Here is a 17,213-nt window from a genome sequence, read left to right on the forward strand (position 1 = left end):
AATTTTCCTGCTGCCCAAATAATAATGACAGTAAAGTTGAGTAGCAGCTCCTGGAGATTATGTGTGAAGGTACAAACTATTGACTACATAAGAATCACAGACAAAAGTTAGGCATTTGTTTTGATTTGTAACTTCATATAGTTCAATAATCAGTATTTAATCATGTCCACATACATACATTTTGAGAAATCTTTGTACTTTACTCAGGTGGTAAACGTTTGTGTTAATAGAATAAGGCAAATATCTGTATAGATTTTGCTTATAATCCTAAATACTGTATTTTTTTTTCAAAGACATGTAGATGAATAACATGACAAACAAATAATATTTTTTAGTATTTTTCTCTTAAAAGTTTGAAAATCTAATTTTTTTCTAGGTGTGTTGAAGAAAGCCAGCATATATTATCTTCTATACGTTTTGACAGAAGTAACAACAAATTTCATGCAAGAATAATAGAGGTATTTTTTATTTTTATTAAATTTTTTGCATTGATATGATTGTCTTAATTTCTAGATTCTCATAAGGCCTATTTTAAAAATCAACTGCAGTGGATACTAATTCCCTGAGCATATTTTATAAGTGATGTTTTTTAAATCATAAAATTTATCTTTTTGTTGTATCCATTGATATGATGTTTCTTTCAAAAAATGCTTGGGCAGACTAAGTTTCACTATTAACTGGAAAAAGAAACTTTTTCATATGTGTGTGTATTTTTTATATTCATATTGCTTTGCAGTAATTCATTGTAAATATGCCAGTGAGATTGATGTGCAATTAATCAGGGAATATAGGATAACTATATTCATTTCTTACTTTACCCTCCTTAGAGTTCTACAGAATAACTGCATAAAGATCAACTCCAAAGTGGGGATATGATTGCACATATATCTTACCATTAGGATATTAGATGGAATGGTGAACACCCTCTTGACTACACCAGAATAGTTTGTTCTCCATTCCCAGATCCAACACTAAACCAACTAGACCCAACACTCACTCACAGAACATGCCACCCCAAAAAAACAGAATACACATTTTTTTCAAGCCTGTATGGAACATTTACAGAACAGATGATTAGACTACAAAATAGTCCTCAGTAGAATAAAAAGTATGTCAGTGATAAATCGTATGTTATCTGCCCACTGCAGAATAGAATTAGGTATAAGTAACAGAAAGAAATTTGGGAAATGTACAAATATTTGGAAATTAAATAATACTTCTAAATAACCAGTGGTCAAAGAAGCAAGGTAAATTAGAAAATACTTTTAAGATAAAGTAACACACAACACTATATCCCAAAACTTATGGGATGCAATTTAAAAAAAACAGGGAAATTAATAGCTATACATGCCTATACTTTTTAAAAAAATGATCTCAAATTGATAAACTAACCCTTCTTAAAACACCTAGAAAAAGAAGAACACCTAAACAAGCAGAAGGAAGAAAATAATAAAACATAAAACATACATAAATGATACAGAGAATAAAATCAATAGAGAAAATCAATGAAAGGAAAAGTAGTTTCTTTGAAAAAATTCAACAGAATTGATGATTTTTAGCTAGACCGACCATGATAAAAGAATACTCAAGTTACTAAATCAACAGCAAGAAAAGAGACATTACTATTAACCTTAAAATAAATTTTAAAAAATAGGGTTATAAAGAAATACTAGGAACAAGTGACTGGGTGACTTAGACAAAAGGGAGAATTCTTAAAGGACAGAAATTACCAAAACTGACTCAAGAAGAAAGAGGGAATCTGGACCTATGATAAATAAAGCAATCAAATTATAATACAAGAAACTCCTCACCATTAACACACACACACACACACACACACACACACACACATAGACACACACACACACAAAACCCAAGCCCAGATGTTTTCACTGGTGAATTATATAAAAAATTTAATTTTTCCAAAACATAGGAGGGCATACTTCCTAACTCATTCTAAGAGACTGGTATTACCCTGATGACAAAAGCAAACAAAGAAAATTACAGACCAGTATCCCTTAGGAATGTAGATGCAAAAATCCTTAACAAAATATAAGACCAGGCCTAGTAATATATAAACTGGTTTTAAACCAAGACCAAATGAGGTATATCTCAAGAATTCAAGATTGGTTCAACATATAAAAATCGGTTAACATAAAACATCACATCTGGGGCTGCAGTTGTGGTTCAGTGGTAGAGTGCTTGCCTAGTATGTGTGAAGCACTGGGTTCAATCCTCAGCACCACATAAAAATAAATAGATAAAATAAAGGCATTCTGTCCATCTACAAGTAAAAAAATTTTTAAAAATCACATTAATAATGAACAGAAAGCCACATGACATCTTAATAGGCATAGAGAAAGCATTTGATAAAATCTAAAGTTCCTTTTATCATAAAAATGCTGAAAAAACTAGGAGTAAAAGAGAACTTCCTCACCCTGATGAAGGGAAACTGTGAAGACCCTATAGTTAATATTGTTCTTAATGGTGAAAAACTAAAGTTTTCCCACTAAGATTAGGAACAAGATATGGTTGTGTTTTGTTTCTCCTTCTGTTCAGCATTGTTTTGAAGGTTCTAACCAGGACAGTCAAGCAAGATAAAGAATAAAAGTCATTCATATTGGAAAGGAAAAAATAAATTTTTCTTTATTTGTATAGGACATGATCTTATATACAAAAAAATCTGAAGGAATTCACTGAAAAACTGGTAGTGAGAATGAGATTAGCAGGGTTGAAAGATATATGCAGTCAGTTGCATTTATACACAATAGAAGTGAATAATAATCAAATTAAGAAAACAGTTACATTGACAGTTGCATCAGAAAAGAATACTAAGTTTAACAAAAGAAGTGCAAGACCTGTACACCAAAACTTTTCTAAAAAACAGTGTTTTGAGAGATTAAAGACAGAAGTGAATGGGAAGAAGTCCCATGTTCTTTAATTGGGAAACTTAACATTGTAAAGATGACAGTACTTCCCGAATTGATCTACATATTTAGCACAATCTGTATGGAAATCTATAATGCTCCTTTTTTGCCAGTATTGATAGGCTGATTCTAAAATTCATATGGAAATGCAGGGGATTTATAATAGCTGAAACAGTCTAAAAAAAGAAAAAGTTGGAATACTCATACTTACCAATTTCATGACTTACTACAAAGCTTCAATAAACAAGACAGTGCGGTACTCAGATAAGGATAGACATATCGATGAATAGAATTAAGAGTCCCAAAACAAACCCTTATACTTATGGTACACTGATTTTCAACATATACAATTCAATGGGAGAAGAATAGTTTGTTCAACCAGTGATCCTGGAACTACTGGATATCTTCGTGAAGAAGAATTGGCACACGCCTGTAATCCCAGCGACTTGGGAGGCTGAGGCAGGAGAATTGCAAGTTTGTGATCAGCCTCAGCTGTTAGTGAGAACCTAAGTAACTTGATGAAACTCTGTCTTAAAATAAAAAATAAAAAGGGCTGGGAATGTAGCTCAGTGGTAAAGCACCTCTGAGTTCAATCCCCAGTACCCAAAAAGAGAAAGAACCCAATTAAAAATTGAACAAAGTAATTGAATAAATTAATTAAGACATATTTTATGTATATAAGTTACTAGTAAACACATGAAAAAATATTCACTATCATTAGTCATTAAGGAATAACTATAATCAAATATCACATAATCAAGAAATGGACAAAAACATATATTAATAAGAATATGTAGAAATTGGAACCCATGTGTGTTACTGGTGTAGATATAAATGGAGGACTTCTTTGGAAAAGTCTTTCTGAAGTTTAAATATAGAGTTTTCCTGTGTCTTAGCCAATATCTTATAACTACATGGAATATACCAATTCTATTCCTAGATATAAAGAAGAGTATATTTAATGGTATGTGAATTATACCACAAGCAAAATTCTGAGTTATTCCTGGGTTGTCTGTTACTATGCCAGATGCTTAGGGTGCCATATGAACACAAAGGCATGTGAACCCTAAACCTTCTAGAACTTCTTGTCTGTTAGGGGTTCAGAATCACAGTTGTGGTAACTACTATAAGGGAAAGATAAAGGGTTCGCTGAGACTATTAACAAGGGTATCTGAACCAGAACAGGCCAGAGACAGTTCTCCTAAGGTAATGATTTTGCCTTGAGACCTCATTATTGTTTGATTTTTAAATGTCTCCCAAAGGCCCATATGCGAAAGGCTTGGTTGTTTAGTTGTCACTTTGTGGCACTTTTGGGAGGTGGTGGAACCTTTAGGAGATGGGGCCTAGTGAAAGGAAGTTAGGTCACTGGGGCATGTGTTTGAAGGGATTATTGGAACCCAGTCTCATTCCTGTATCATTTTGCATCCTGGACATCATAAGGTGAGCAGTCTCTTCTGCCATGTGCTCCTACTACCTTAATAAAGTGCCTCACTACAGATCCCAAAGCAACTGGTCTGAAACTTCAGACACTGTGAACCAAAATAATTCTTTCCTCAATTATGTTGATTTTCTTAGGTATTTTGTCACAGCGATGAGAAGCTGGTTAATAGCAGATTTGAAGGATGCATTCAGGATATCAGGGCATAAAGGGGAGAAGAAAAGAAACAATATAGGAAGGTGTCAGACATGTATAAAACTGTTAGGAAAACCTTGGGTATGATCATAAAACTGAGGGAAGGCTAGTATGTCTGGGACACAGAGTGAGAGGCAAGGAGTACAGAATGAAGCAGGTCCAGATTAGACTGTACAAATTCCCCTAGACTGTTATGGTGTCTAAGGGGATGATATGTTCTAATTTGTGTTTTGAAAATATCACGTGGTTTTGTTGGTTAGAGAATGGGGCAGGAATGGAAGCAAAGGAGAAAGTTTTAAAACTCCCAGTGGGGCCAGGGTATGAAAGATGATGGAGTGAGACAGACTTCATTACCCTATGTACATGTATGATTACATGAATGGTATGAATCTACATCGTGTACAACCATAGAAACAAAAAGTTGTACCCCATTTGTGTACGATGAATCAAAATGCAGTCTGTAAAAATAAAATAAATAAATAATTTTTAAAAAACTCTTCGTGGTCTAGGCAAAGCATGATATAGCAGATTGTATCAGGTAGTGGAGATGAGAAGTGAACATATTTGAGGATTTTTTTAGTGGGGGGACCAGGAATTTAACTCAGGGCACTTTAACCATTGAGCTATATCCTCAGCCCCTTTTCTTTGTTTTATTTTGACACAGGGTCTCACTAAGTTGCTTAGGACCTCGCTAAGTAGCTGAGGCTGATCGTAAACTTGCAATCCTTCTGCCTCAGCTTCCCAAGTCTCTTGGATTTCATGTGTGCACCACCATGCCCAGCTATTTGAGGACTTTTTAGGAGATAAAATTGACTCAGTTTCATAAAAATTGGAAGTAAAGGAGGCAGATGTTAAGACATGACTGAAATGTTTTAAAAGTGAATGAGTTGGAGGGCTATTTCTAAAGCAGAGGGTTCCCTCAGTGTACACACTGTTTTGAAAATTGCAAGTAACAAGAATAATTTTTTCTTCTGTTGATAAATACCTCTTTTTTTTTTTTTACCAAGGCAGTCACATAAAATATAGAATTATGCGGTCTACCAATAACACATATTTTGGAAAAATACAAATTTGAGAAAATTAGATTTTTTAATATTTGCTGGATGAATTTTTTTCTGAGAGTCTCTTTTGTCATAGTCTACAACCTCAGTGTCTTATTATAATGTACTTGACCTAGTGCTATAGAGATCATCTGTTATTTAAGTTTCCCCATGTTGATGTAAGTGATGAAAATAGACTCTGAAATAATTTTCTGGCATATAACTACTTCCAATGAGGAATATCTGGAATCAATTCAGTTTTAGTATTTCTTATTCCCTTGGCCAGAAAAAGTCCTAAAATGTCAAATTTTTCAAGTGATGTTTTTATTCTGTATTTTTGTGGAAGTGTTAGCATTTTATTAAAACTTCTAAAAGCCACTTTGGCAATTGAACACTATATTGAAATAAATTTTAATGTGTACCCTAAGTTTTTTTTTTCAAATGACCCCTGAAGAGTTAGTCATTGGGAATACAGTTAGATTTGGAATGCAAGCACATAAAACCAACAGACAAATGAAGATCCTGTGAAGAAAACAGAATGTGCACAAGTGGGTGGTTATTTAAGTTATACTGTAAATATTAGAAGAAGGGTATCTCCCTGGTTATTAGTGTTTTATTGCTAATGTGTCAGTGACAGACAAACATCATAAATCTACAAATGCCCCTTGTATACAATAAAACTTGAGGGAAATTTAAATTAGGAAAATGAAGAGTAATTTAGAAAAAATAATAGTAACCTGTCTTTGCAACTTTCTCTCTGGGGTATTTTCACAACATTTGTTCTCATGAGCCAGCACAAACTGAAAGAGTTGGGTACTGTTCCTAATTTTTCCATGAGAATACCAAAGTGCTCATCCATTTGAATCACCTTTCCATTTTTGCTATTGTCAACATAGGCTCAAACTAAGGATTAACTCTGTATTATTGATGAACTTTAATTATCTTACCCGTTTTTTCCATGTTATTCTCTTGTGCATGTTAAATTCTGAGGATTGGCATTTGAAATGGGAACTTTAAGAATGGAGAAATTTCAAGGTTAGAGAACAGAACCCAGTATCTGTCTATAAGCCTCATCTATATACATACTAGCAGTGTGAGCTTCAATAATTTACTTAGCCTCTCTGGCCTAAGTTTCCTTTTATGTAAAATGGAATTCTATTACTATGAAGAAAAATAAATTAGGACTCAGTAAAGTGCTTTAGAATAGTTTAGAACACGATAATCTCAACAATAAAAATTTCTGCTACAGTTTTTGTACCAATAGCATAGCTCTCTAATTCCCACCTGGAAATTAAGAACTTAATGTTGGCAGGGTTTTTTGTTGTTTTGTTTTGTTTTGGTGGAGCAAGAACAAGGGTACATGGCTAGTAGGTTGTATAAACTAAGTTTACTAAACCACTGGATTAGGGTAAGGGTTAACAAACTATGACTTGGGGGCCAAATTGGGCCTGGTTTTATGTAACCTACAAGCTAGGAATGGTTTACATTTCTAAGTTATTGAAAAAACAAAAGGAGATGGTTTTGTGATGCATGAAAATGATATAAAATTGAATTTCAGTGTTCATAAATAAAGCTTTATTGGAACTTTATAAATATCATTTATATTGTGTGTTGCTGCTTTCATGCCACAACAGCAGAATGGAATAGTGACAGAGTCCATAGTGTCTACAAAACTGGAAATATTTTCTACCTGGTCCTGTTTTCAGTTCCTGCTTTGTAGTGTTATTAGCCTATTGATAAATGAATAAGTTCATGCCTTTTACCCTTCCTGTTTTGACAGAAAGGTGTATGCTTGCATAAAAAAGCATGACTTTAATTAGCCATCTTTATAGCCAGAAAACTTTTCTTTTGATTTGATTTAGAAAAAGTGTAACTTTTCACATTGGTTAAAATTCTCTTGAAACTGGAATACAAGTTTATGAGTAGACTTAATTTAGTGTTTGTGAATTGGTAAGTATAGAAATGCCAAAAATTATACACATTCATTAAAGAGTATTATAATTTGAAGTCCTCTTGAAAAATTGTCATGACCACATGTATATGTTGTTTAAGGATATCTGCTATCCCATGATTCTTTTTAAGTTTTTTTAAAGTAATGAATTCTGAAATAGTCACTTAATAACTTTTCAGTGATAACATACCTTAAGACTGTAGTAGCATGCTCCCATTTCAAGAGTTACTTGTTAGGTTTTTTTAAGGCTTTGACTTTATGACGTAGAACCTAATATTTATAAGGTAGGCAAAACTCTAGAGACTTTCAGCATTTGTGCTTAGAGAACATAAGCTTTAATTTTGTCATACTGGTCATTTAGACAAATAACTTTTTCTTCCTTAGGCTATTTTTAACTAACTTTTTGTTTAACTTTTTGTTTGCTGAGTTACATAATCATCATTAGGAAGTATTTTGTCCTTGAAGAGCCATAAAATTTTGTGTCTCCTTTTGCTCAAGCCTATATATTTTAAAGTGGATATGTTTGAAAGAACATGGGAACATGACATTTGAACCTTTCCCTTGTAGAGCTTTGAGTCTGTTGAAAAAGTCAGATTTAATGTTAAGTATGATCAGTGTTGGGAAAGAACTAAATTATGCAAAAGTCACATAGAAAAACATAGACTAAATAATCTAAGTCAGAATATTGTTTCTTTGAATTTTTTTCTTTTGAGTTTGTGCTGATTATTTAGTCTGTTAATGGGTTGCAATTGTTTGTGGTTCAGAAAAAGTATTAAAACAATTTTAAGAAATTATATATAATGCCCCTCTTACTGATACAGGCACAATCTACTCAATTCCTGTGTTAAATGGTTGATGGATGAACTTCATGTGTTTGATTTTGCCAGAAATTTATCTATTGAGTCTAATGTTCACTGTGAAATTGGAATGAGGAAGATAGAAAAAGTGAGAAAAGACTTCCATTTAGTTAATTAGTACTTGAAAATCAAGTAACTGTATATATGTATATATATATATATACATATATATATATATACACACACACACTTAACAACAGGGATACTTTCTGAGAAATGTCATGAGGCAGTGTTGTAGAACATCATAGTATTCAAACACAAACTTAAATGGAATGGTCTACTACACACCTAGCTCTGTGGTATAGCCTATTACTCCTAAGCTACAAACCTGTACAGCATGTTATTGTACTGAACACTGTAGGCAATTGTAACACAGTGATATTCATGTATCTAAATATACAAATTATTCAGGAATACAAGGTGTCCCCCAAAAGCTTATGATCAGATTATGAGAGATATAACCTGATCAGTAGATTATTCATTTGCTAGATTAATAATTTGAAAGGATTACTCTAATGGGTGATAACTAGGGTGGTAGGGTGTGGCTAAAGGAAGTAGGTCACTGGAAGAGCGCCTTTGGAGTATTTTTGCCTTCGTGTTTAACTCTCTCTCTCTACTTCCTGCCCATGAGGTTAACTGCTTTCCTCTAACACAACCTTCCACCATGATGTTCGCCTCACCTCAGGCCCAGAGCGATGGTTAACTGACCATGGACTGAATGGACTATGGACTAAAACCATGAGCCCAAATAAACTTTTTCTTCCTCTAAATTGTTCTTGTTCAGTATTTGACCATAGCAACAAAAAACAGACTCACACAAAAACTTAGAAAAGGAACAGTAAAAATGAAAAAAATGGTCCACTTACAACCTGAATGAAGTTGCAGGGCTAGAATTTGCTCTGGGTGAGTGAGTGAGTGATAAGTGAATGTGAAGGTCTGTGATATTACTGTGTACTATAGTAGACTTTAGAAACACCGTACACTTAGGCAACACTGAATTTATTCTTAAAATTTTTATTTCTTCAATAATAAATTAACCTGAGTTTTCTGTGACTTTTTTTTTTTTTTACTTTGTGAACTTGGTAATTATTTTTAACTTTGACTCATTTGTAATAGCTCAGTTTAGAACACAAATACATTGTAGAGTCAAACAAAAATATATTCTTTTTTTTTTTACATCCTCGTTCTATGAGACTTTTTCTCTTTTTAAAATTTTTATTTTTATTTTTTTACTTAAACTTTTTTCTTAAAAAACTAAGACACAAACACACATTAGCCTAGGCCTATACAAGATCAGGATCATTGATATTTCTCTTCCATCTCTACTACATCTTGTCCCACTGATAGGTCTAGGGGAATAAGATGCACAAAGCTATCATCTCCTATAATAACAGTACCTTCTGTTTTTTAATAAGTAGCAGGATTATACTCTAAATAACCATAAAAATATAGTAAATATAGAAACAAGTAACATTGTCATTATTAGGCATTCGTACAATATATAATTATGCATCTTGTATTTTTATATGACTAACAGCACAGATTTGTTACACCAGCAGCACTCAGCTCTCTACACTTTGAGAAATGCATGTGAGCATGACTGTGATGTCACTAGGCATTGGGAATTATTCTGCTCCCTCATAGTCACATAACCACTGTCATGTATATGATTTGTTGACCTAAAAGTGTCATTATGCAGTGAATGACTGTATATATTATCTAATTACATTTATATGTTGATTTTACATATACAGTGTGTATACACATACACACATTCATTTATGTATACTGTGCAAAAAATGGGTAGTCCCACTAACCCAAGCACCAAAAGTAATCACTTTCACAATTTGACATTTCTTTATAGGATTATACCTTTATTTTTTTTTTCTTTAAAAGACATATTGGGTTCAAACATACCTCTTCTACAGCTTTTTTTACTTAAGATTATTTTATGGACATCTCTCTCTGCCAATATTTATTGAGAATCACCTATCTTTCTAGATCTACTTTATTCTTCTTGTTCTTTTAATGTTGATAATGTTAAGTTTTACATCTGCAAGGTAGAACATTTGAAAGATTTACAAAAGAGTATACAGTGGAAAGTCAATTTTCCTCCCAAATATACCTCCTAGGTATATTTTCTAGTTTTTCCCCTTTCCAGAAGCTACCACTGTAAGGAGTTTTTTATCTTTTGAAATCATCTGTTTATCTGTTTCTTTATTCAGTATTAGGAACTGTATCTATATCCCAGATCTTTTTTTATTTTGAGACAGCATCTTGCTAAGTTACCCAGGATGGCCTCAGACTTGTGGTCCTCCTACCTCAGCCCCCTAAGTTGCTGAAATTACAAGCATATGCCACCATGCCCAATTATCCTTTTATTTTTATATGCCATTACTTACTTAGAGTAAAATTGCCCTCCTCACCCGGTCATTCATAGAAAAGCCTAATGCTGAGTTAATTTACACCAGCAGCCAGTTTTGTAATATTGGTATTTAAGATTGTATAACAAAATGAAACGATTTCTATTAGCTGTATTTCAATTTCAGGTTTCATGCCATATTATTGTAAGACAGTATAATCTGTGGGTGAAAAGTCTTTGTCACTGTTTTAAATCCTTAAAGTGTAACTAAATGTTCCAAGAGCAATCCTACAAGTCCTACAAGTCCTCAGAGCACTGCCTTCCATACCCTTCAACCATGTCTGCTTGTCTCACTGTTGGTATTACACATATAGAAACAGGTCTTAGGGAGTACAAGAATAAGTGGACTTCCTACTTTAATCTCAAAGCTAATTTAAAGATTTAAGCTAATTTCTTTGATGCTATTTTTTAATTGGATTGTTTAAATCTGAAACTACATGGATTAACTTGATTTTTCCAACTTGATTCTGATAGTGCCAGAGTGTGAGGCGTATAGGTTGGTCAGGGTGGTATTAGATTGAAAGTGGGGTGAGAACCTTTCAGAACCAGCCTGTAGCTGAGATGTTATCCATTGAAACTCTTTTCTGTAACACTGGGTCTTTTGTCAACTGCTAATATTTAGGTAACTCTATTAAAAAAAGATTACCTAAAAAAAATTCGGACTTTCTAATAAGCTAACCAGAGAACATGGAGTGGTATTTGTTTGGGGGAATATAGAAGAAATGAACCAGATCCAGTTTTGAGTGACAGTATTTATAACCTAAGACCTGAGAGTCCTAGGATTATACTACCTGTTTATAATACTTAATTTTGTACAAAATATGTTTCTCAAAAATACATGGTGATAGTTTGGATATGAGGTGTCCTCCATTAGCTCCTGTGTTAATGCAGGAATATTCACAGGTGAAATAATTATAAGAGCTGTAACTTAATCATTCCATCCCAGTTTGAATGGACTGCCTGGGTGGTAATTGTAGACAGGTGGGGCATGGCTAGAGAAGGTGGATCACTGGGGGTGTGCCCTGGAGAGTTCATCTGCCCTGTGGCCCCTTCCCTTGCTCCTTGTGCTTCCCATTTGCCATGAGGTGAGCAGTTTTCCTCTACTGCAGCCCTTCCACCCTAGTGTTCTGCCTCACTTTGGGACCAAAGCAATGGAAGTCAGTCAACCATGGACTGAATCTCTGAAACCAGGAGCCAAAATAAACTTAACTAAGTTGGTCTTGTCGGACATTTTGGTCACAGAAACATAAAGCTGACTAACACAACATGGAAGTACAGTGTAAAAAGTAAAAAAAATTGACCTGTGCTAGATAAGAAGATACCCTCTTAACCAAAACATTATATAATTCCTTAATACATCATGCTTTTTATGTCTCCTATAAATTTTATCTTTTATAAATATTCTTTATTTTATTTTCTTTGTGATTGTACACGTATACACCTGACTTAAATCCAGTGTGACTTTAAATCCAACTGTGCTTCCAGTAACAGTTAAATAAAAATCCTCAGTGATTGCCATTTTTGCTTAATTGTGTGTTGTTTATGAGACCTATGTGTTTTATGCTAATATAATTACATTTACTTGTTTTATTTCAGTTTTTAAAAAAGTAAAATTTACCATCTTGGCCATTTTTAAATGTACTCGTCAGCAGTGTTAAGTATGTTCACCTTGTTGTGAAACTAAACTTTACAACTTTTCATCTCATAAAACTCAAGTTCTCTACCCAGTGAACAACTCCCTATTTCTACTGTCTCCAGCCCATAGCAACTACTCTTCTGCTGTTTCTATGAGTTTAACTGTTCTAGATAGCTTATATGATGAGAATCACACAATATTTGTTCTTTGTGACTGACTTCATTTAGCATAATACCCTCAAAGTTCATCCGTGTTGTAGCTTGTGTCATTACCTTCCTTTGTAAGGCTGAATATTATTCTGTATGTACATTTTGTTTTTCCATTCATCTGTTGCTAGCTTGATTGACCTCTGGGCTATTGTTAATAATGCTGCCATGAACATGAGTGCACTTATATCTCTGAAATCTTGCTTTCAACTTTTTGGACATTTACTCAGAAGTCCAGTTGCTGGATCATATGGCAATTCTAAATTTTCCATAGTGGTTGACCATTTTACATTTCCATCAACAGTGGACAAGAGTTCCACCTTTTCCATATCCTCACCAACACTCATTTTCTGGATGTTTTGTTTTAATAATAACCATCCTAATAAGTTTCAATGAAGTGATTGTGATGATTGTGGTTTTGATTTGCATTTTTCTAGTTTTTGGTATTGTTGAACATCTTTTTAATGTATTTGCTGACCACTTGAATGCCATCTTTGGAGAAATGACTATTCAGATCCTTTACTCAATTTTAAATTGGATTGTTTATTGTTGTGGAGTTAGGATTTCTTTATAAATTCTGGATATTAGCATCTGGATATGATTATTATAATTTGCAAATATTTTCTTCCATTCTGTAGGTTGCCTTTTCACTCTCCTGATTGTGCCCTTTGATGCACTGAAATTTTATCTGTTTTTATTTTGCCTAGGTTTTTGGTATCATATTACATTTGTATTAAACTATTCTCTCAACTAATTTTTCTAAACTAATAAGGACAAAATGTAATGAGCAGTTTAGATAATTATAAAACCATTGCTTTATGCACTAACTTAAAATGTTGCTTCATCATCTGACATGGAAATGTATACTTTTGGATTACAAATTGTAGTTTGAGATACGGATTTATGAATAAATAGATTATGGGAACATTGTCAAATTTATAAAATAAAGGATCAGGAAAGTGTTCCTAATCCCGTCCAAGTTGGAATCCCTAATAATCCACAATGAACTATTGTAGAAGTCCTTGCCAAAAAAAAAGTGGTGCTCTCTTGCCTTGTGCATTCTTTTTTTTTCATCTTTCCTATATTGTATTGCCTCATATTCACTTAACACCTCTAAACTTCAAAATTTTTATTTGAAGGTTAACTTTCAAATTTAGAGAACTAAAAGATGTTCTTGAAGTATTTGACTTTATCTCAACTTAGATTTTAATATATGATGGCATTTGGGTTTTTTTGTTCTTATTATACATGACAGTAGAATATATTTTGATACATTATATATACATATGGAGTATAACTTTTCATTTTTCTGGTTGTACATGATGTGGAATTACATTGGTCATGTGTTCATATATGCACATAGGAAAGTAACGTCCGATTCATTCTACTATCTTTCCTATTCCCATTCCCTCTCACTTCCTTTCATTCCACTTTGATATTACACTTGATCAGCAACATTTACACTAATTAGGACAGTACACTAATTAGTAGATATTGATTGTCAAGGTTTTCATCAGTGCACAAGAAATACATTATACGTCTTTTTTTAACTTCAACGGGGACACAAAGGACTAGTTCTTGACTGATTTTCTGTGTCTTCTAAAATATTTAAACTAGAATTTAAAGGATTGTTTTCTTCACATGCTGTTTTGCCTCTTAAAGTAATGTTGCCATTGTTCCTTTTTCCTCCCACTTCCTCTTTCTTTCCTGATTACTACTTTTTCCTTTTTTTTTTTTTTCCTTCTCATTAGTCTTAATCAAATGTTGACACACCTCCTTGACTAATGTTCCTTCCCTGCCCAAACTCATCATTCCTGGCCTTGGTTCTCATCTTTATCCTCCAATGTTTGTAAGGGTTAAAGTGAGCCCATCAGCATCTGTGTGGGAATATCATCACTTCTCTAGCATTAGAGAACTCACACAGTGAATAATACTCACCTGCCAAGTCGGATGGTTATCCATCCCGCCTGGTGCTCAGGCTAGTTGTTGTTAGGTGCTCATCTCAGAACCTGAACTAGCAGGAAATCACTAACCTTAGATATTGCTACTGGACCATCTTGTTCTCCAAACACATAAAGCAGTTTGTTCTTGAAAACCTAAGCACAGAAAGAAACTACTGAAATATTGATATATTTTCTCCTTTTATTTTATTTTAGGTTTAAATAGTAATGGGTATAAATAAATATTCAGTTGCCAAAACAAGAGAAGCATATGAAAACAGAAAATAAGTGAAATCTGTCCCTAAGTAGGCAGATTTAACTATGACAGATATGACTCTTGGTTCAGTATTCTACCCATGTGAATTAGAAGTGTAACATTTTCTGCAAAAAGAGTTCAGGTATGATAAGTAACTTTCCAGCTAAGCTTTAGGTGAATGAAAATTCAGATTTTTGAGTGGTTACGTTATTCATGTAGGCCTCTGGTGAACCGTTTTACTCTACCTAAGAGTGCAGTAATCTTATTTGAGAAGTTGTATTCGTTAGCAAAAGGTACCAAAATATATTTAGCTAGGGTTATAGTGTTTAATTGTAATAGTATTATTATGGTAACTACCATAATTAGTTTCAGAATTACCCTTGTTCCCATAGGACAAGGTTCTTTTAGTTTTTGATGCCTACTTAAGGCATGAAAATGACAGCAAAATTAATGTCATGACCTTTATAGCCTGTTTATGGTTTTTCCATGTAGTACCCTAAAGGACTTAGGAAGCAGTGTATATCTAAATAAACTACTTAGTATGGACAAGTTAAAAATTGGGTTAATTGGGTTCACCTGATCTTCAGCTGGTAGCAACTCAGTGAAGAAAACACATTAGACAAAGGAGCACAATGTTTACAATATAAAATTATCTCTAAAATGTCTGTGTGTTCTATAATGTCTTTAAAAAGCATTTAAAAGGCTACTTTTCAAATATGTAGGATTTTTTTCCTTTTTATTATTTATCTTGTCTTTTTTAAATTGGGGAAATCACTGTCTTTTGTATTCCTACAAGAATATGTTAACACCAAGGGATCATGCTCCAGGAACACTAACACCTTCCTTTTAGTAGTGTTGGGCAGCCACACTCTCATACAACTGAAGCCTTTTCCCTTTCCTAATGTCTCAATAAGACTTTCCATAAATAAGCATTCTTCTAAATCCTTAAGATGTGAACCACGGTTTCATTTTATTGTCAGGGTTTGTGTATTTCAACAAAGTGCAGAGTTTGCATATGCAACTAAAGTTGAGAAAAATATGTAGGTATGTTAGAATCTCTTCAAAGGTCTTGTTGTTAGTTAGTTTGTTTCCTTTCTTTAAAGCTTTTGGATAATTGACTGAAAAGTGCCAGTGGTAGTTTTTGCAAATAGTGTCTTTGAGGCATTTTCATATGTTGTTGGATAAAGTGGTACAACTTATTTGAATGACAGTTTGCCAATATTCATAAAAATTTTAAATCGACCTGGCCTAGAAATTTCTTGCTGTGTCTTTATCCTACAATTAGACTTGTGCATGTTAGTAAAAATGTTTTGTATAAGAGTGCACACTACAGCTTTGTAAGAGCAAAATCCTGAGAACAATCTAATGTCAATCAGTGGGTTAAAAAATAGTGGTTCCATATTACTCAGCTTTAAAGAAGAATGAAATTATGGTATTTGCCAGTAAATGGAACTGGAGAATATTGTGCTAAGTGAAATAAGCCAGTCCCAAGAACCAAAGGCTGAATGTTTTTCTCCGATATGCTGATACTAATTCACAATGGGGTGGGGGTGGCTAGGGAAGAATATAAAGGTACTTTGGATTAAACAGATGGGAGTGAAGGGAGTGGAGGGATATGGGAGTGGGAAGGACAGTGTAATGAATTGGACATTATTACCTTATTACCTTATGTGCATATATGATTACACAGTGTAATTCTATGTCATGTACATCCAGAAGAATGAGAAGTTATACTCCATTTATGTGTGAGTGCCAAAATGCATTCTACTGTCATGTACAACTAAATAGAACAAAATTTTTTAAAATGATGTACCTCTTCAGTGATACAAAAACAAAAAGAAAAAGAATGATTACATGCAGTGAATCACTATTCAGCCTTTAAATGAAGAAAATTGTTAAGTTGTGATATGTAGAGAAAATAAATGAAAGAAGAGCATCATGTATAATTTGCTTCAATTTGGGGAGGAGGAGAAAGGAATGGGGACACATTAACTTATGTACATTCAGATTGTTCCTTAAGGAATACCCAAAAAGGTGCAGAGTTGTTGCCTCTAAGAGGATGTATTGTGAGAAAAGAATGGGAGGCAAGCTTAATTTTTTACTATAGTCCCACTTTTACTGTTTGACTTTTGCCCCATACTTATTTTTTGGGAGAGGCGAGGGTTACTGGGGATTGAATCCAGGAGCACTTGACCACTGAGCCATAGCCCCAGCCCTACATTGTACTTTATTTAGAAACAGGGTCTCACTGAGTTGCTTAGCACCTCACTTTTGCTGAGGCTTTGAACTCACCATCCTCATGTCTCAGCCTCCTGAGCTGGTGGGATTACAGGCATGTGCCACCA

The 17,213-nt window shown here is 33.7% G+C and overlaps 1 protein-coding gene across 20 annotated transcripts in view; it reads left to right on the plus strand.

The window, feature by feature from the left end:
- The window catches only part of Znf438 (zinc finger protein 438), a 192,563-nt gene that overhangs the window by 120,139 nt on the left and 55,211 nt on the right, over positions 1 to 17,213 (plus strand). For 18 of the 20 annotated variants that reach the window (XM_047521025.1, XM_047521023.1, XM_047521018.1 and 15 more), the window contains one exon: positions 377 to 458. The exons of the other annotated variants lie outside the window; for them this stretch is intronic. The gene's annotated coding sequence lies outside the window, so the exon portion shown is untranslated. The remainder of the gene's footprint in view (positions 1 to 376; positions 459 to 17,213) is intronic. 20 annotated transcript variants of the gene reach the window in all.

The sequence above is a fragment of the Sciurus carolinensis genome, chromosome 12 (assembly GCF_902686445.1).
Source record: "Sciurus carolinensis chromosome 12, mSciCar1.2, whole genome shotgun sequence".
NCBI lineage: Eukaryota > Metazoa > Chordata > Mammalia > Rodentia > Sciuridae > Sciurus > Sciurus carolinensis.